Raw genomic sequence first — 4,950 nt, forward strand, 5'->3', positions numbered from 1 at the left:
AACAATCAAAATTGCTTTTGAAAGCAATTTCTTTCTAACCATTTACATTATTTTACCAGCTCGAACCTTGAATTTTGTCTCAAATATTCAAAAAACAAGAAATAAGAAATGTAGACTATTTTTACCATTTGTTTTTGTCCTTCCTCATTAGTTTTTAATGCGATGTCGAAATCAAGTAATTTTGTAAATTTCTTGAAAGGTTTGTTCGGAATAAGAGAAAAAGTACTACTACAGCTTGAACCAGATGCTGAGAGCAGTGGAAGCGAATTATTTGTACGCTCTAATTGCTTTAAAAATGCATTTTGTTGTTCCAATAATTTTTTAATCGCAATCGTGTTTTGCAGGATTGAAACAATATTCTGAAATATAAATTTACAAATTATATTACTATAAACAAAAGAACAATAAATATGAATGATTACCTGCTGGAAAATTTTCAAAAATGATATCGGTTGGTATCATATTATTTACTGGATTAACAGCATCTTTAGGATCTAAATAATGGAAATTTTTAGTATCATTATTGTATTTATTTAATATTAAATTAATAAATTAATAGACACTATATATATATTAAGCGGGATTACTTAAAATCGACTTGTATTGTTTAATACCTTATTGTACCAAAAATTATTTGTTTATACCTTCATCAGAAGTTACATGGTCTTCAGAGGCAATATTATTCTTTTTATTTTGACTCACGTTTATTGCTGTTTCATCCATATTTTCGATATCCTTGTCCAAGTTTTGGTTATCATCATTAATCAAATCTAAATGTATAAAAAATTACACTATTAAGCATTACTTTATTTGCAAGTTAAAAAAATAATGTTAAAGATTTATAAAAATAATATATATATTTATTTATTGTTATACCATTTGTCAACTGTTCATTTTCTAAATGCAAATCCATGACAGTCATTAACGGAGATGGTGTCATTCGCGGATTTGAATCGTCATCATTTAAGTTGTTTGCTGTAACTGGTTGGAATGTTTTCTTTTTTCTTTTCCCTCGGCCTAATTGCGAACATGATGTATCTGATGTATCGGTTCGAATTTTTTTATGTACAACATCTATAGCTTCCTTATATGAATCTGTAATTACAAATTATTTTATTAATTGTCTATATATATACATACATTTGTATTACATGATTTATATAAGTCTTTTCCATAACCGTATTCATAAATATTGGGAAGTTATGATTTGATATATTAAATACAAAAAAGTCATTTTTTTAATATAAAACATGTTTAATTAAGATATTATCTTATTATATACTATCAATATTTTTATGACAATACTTACTACTTGAAATATTAGTTGCACTATGTATTTTTGCCAATTGTCTTTTGGGGGTTCTTTCCGTAATATATATTTCCTAACATTTTTTTCCGGCCATTTACACATTATTTGATCATTTGTAAATGTCATCCATGAGGTTGGTACAACTTCTACAGCGTTTGATTGGCCTTCTATATTGATAAATTCAATCACTGACCAAGTCTGCAAAGCATATAAACAATTTAATTTTCAATTAATAAACATTATTATAATGTTATAATATGATCCCACAAAAAAAGACATCACAGATGTAAAAAAAAAGCGCTAAGTTATATCTTTCGTCAGCAAAAATAGTTCTTTATAATAATAAAAAATATAATCTTCTCAAAAATTATGTTTATAGCCAAAATAATTCTTTGCAAAAATTAATCATTATCAAAAATATTTTCTCAAAAATTATATTTATAAATTATATTTTATTTTTGTTAATAATACTAGAAAAAAATTAAAATATTAGCATCAAAAAGTAGTGAAATCAAAAAATTGCGCTAAATAATTATATTGATAATACGAGAAAAAAGGTTAAAATATTAGCATCAAAAAGTAGTCAAATCAAAAAGTTGCACTAAGTAAGTGACAACATAATATATAATATTTAGATAAATTTCTTATAATGATACAAATGTATAATTATTGCTTTATTTTAAAACGTTTATAATATATACAATAACAAAATAAATTCAGTAAAATATATATATATATATATATTTATTCATCTTTATATTTAAATAACATGAATAATTATGTAATTAATTTAAACTGGAATGTATATACATTGTAAAGTTATTATATATTTTTATAAAATATTTAGATAAATAGATATATATAAAAAATAAATTATTTATCTCTAAATAATTATTTAATTCAAATATATTTAAACGTATATTCAAAAAAGGTAATATAAGGCACAAAGAATTAAATTTAGGAAATTAAAAAAATTTAAAGTTAAATAAAAATTTTTAATTTAAATTAAAAAATAAAAGTAAAAATAAAAGTAAAAAAATAGTTACTAGTTACTAAAAAAATGTAACTAAGTTACAGTTACAGTTACAGATGGAAAAAAGTAACGAAGTTAAGTTATAGTTACCGAAAAAAAGTAACTGTAACTGTAACTTCGTTACAAGTAACTCGTTACTTCCCAACCCTGGTATACATATATTAATAACATATATATGTATATGTATACGTCTTTAGCATATATTAATGTATAGTAAATTCATTTTTATAATTTTCACTTAGCCCATTCACATTGCCCAATCGTTGAATCTGTTTAATATGACAATTATTGCATGTTACATTATATACATATATGTCATACATGTATATCGATATGTTCATCTAGCCACATGTCATTCGAATATCGAGCCACGTAATATGTTTATAGATTTCTATTGAAGCGTATTGCAGTAAAAAAATTAGTCTATACTTTGATTTATATTTTATTTTATTTACTAATGTGTTAAAATAACAATACAAAAACAGCGCTAAGTATTTTTTGTACATTACATTTTTTTTACTTTTATTTTTACTTTTATTTTTTAATTTAAATTAAAAATTTTTATTTAACTTTAAATTTTTTTAATTTCCTAAATTTAATTCTTTGTGCCTTATATTACCTTTTTTGAATATACGTTTAAATATATTTGAATTAAATAATTATTTAGAGATAAATAATTTATTTTTTATATATATCTATTTATCTAAATATTTTATAAAAATATATAATAACTTTACAATGTATATACATTCCAGTTTAAATTAATTACATAATTATTCATGTTATTTAAATATAAAGATGAATAAATATATATATATATATATATTTTACTGAATTTATTTTGTTATTGTATATATTATAAACGTTCTAAAATAAAGCAATAATTATACATTTGTATCATTATAAGAAATTTATCTAAATATTATATATTATGTTGTCACTTACTTAGTGCAACTTTTTGATTTGACTACTTTTTGATGCTAATATTTTAACCTTTTTTCTCGTATTATCAATATAATTATTTAGCGCAATTTTTCGATTTCACTACTTTTTGATGCTAATATTTTAATTTTTTTCTAGTATTATTAACAAAAATAAAATATAATTTATAAATATAATTTTTGAGAAAATATTTTTGATAATGATTAATTTTTGCAAAGAATTATTTTGGCTATAAACATAATTTTTGAGAAGATTATATTTTTTATTATTATAAAGAACTATTTTTGCTGACGAAAGATATAACTTAGCGCTTTTTTTTTACATCTGTGATGTCTTTTTTTGTGGGATTTCACATATTTTTGCAAAGATCATTAAACAAAATGCATTAAATAAATGTATATTTTTTTATATTTATAATGAGAGAAGACGAAAAATTTTTAATTATTTTAAAATATTCCTAAAACCATTTTAAAATGCTTTTATGCAATATTTTATAGAAATATTTAGAAATATTTAGAAATATTTTTGAAAACATTTATATTTTGTGCTGATATATGTGTATATATATATATATATACTTATCTACCATTATAGTGGAGTATATGCATCGTAATTGATTTATAATTTTTAAGATGCCAAAATTAAAAGAATATTATTAGCGTTATTAGCGCAGAGTTTGCTCCAATACTATACTGAACGTATATTACTTTTTAATATTTGCAAAAAATATAGAATTAATAGCTTCTGCGCTTGTTGCCAATATATATATATATATATATATATATATATATATATTGCAAATATTAAATATTTTGCAAATATTAAAAAGTAATATACGTTGAGTATAGTATTGGTATGCGCTAATAACGCTAATAATATTCTTTTAATTTTGGCATCTTAAAAATTATAAATCAATTACAATGCATACTCCACTAATGGTAGATAAGTTGATTGCACTGCGTGAGTTGTGCGACACTGCGGCTAGACATTTTTCATTTGTCTTCACTGCTCTTCTTGGCTCTCATCATTACTGTCTCATTTCTCATTCATCTTTCATGCAGTACACCACGCTTTGAAAAATCTAGAAATCGACTTGCGACGTTTTAATTTGTCTAAAGTGATTGTGCGTTGTGTGAAAACAACTTTTCGTGGAGTAGCAGCAGGCAGTACATATAGTTTTATTAATATTAAAGCGGTAAGTCTCGTATATATGTCTTATATTATTTTATTTACTATTTTATTTATAATTAAGCATAATTACAATAAACTTTTTCTTCATATGTTTATTTCTTAAACTATATAATATAACATGCTAGTCCAATAATTTAATTAATATAATCTAACAGCACAACACTTCGAAAGACATGCAGAAAATATCTTCGGAATATTTTCTGAACGTCTTTTGAATATGTATGCTGTATGAGTAAATTGGTTAATATAAAATGCATAAATCTATTGCTTTTAAAAAGCTGTACTAACTTTTCCATTTTTTTATAAATTCAATTTTTTCAATTTTTATATAAATATAATATTATTTCCAATCCTGTTTCGGTCCAATTTTTCAGTTATTTTATTTTTTTAATTTTAATTTATAGTACTTATATATACAGCACGCTCATTCAAAAGACATCCAGAAGATATCTTCGGGATATCTTCTGAATGTCTT

Source organism: Nylanderia fulva, unplaced genomic scaffold (assembly GCF_048542155.1).
Source record: "Nylanderia fulva isolate GAGA-0341 unplaced genomic scaffold, ASM4854215v1 Scaffold940, whole genome shotgun sequence".
NCBI classification, from domain to species: domain Eukaryota; kingdom Metazoa; phylum Arthropoda; class Insecta; order Hymenoptera; family Formicidae; genus Nylanderia; species Nylanderia fulva.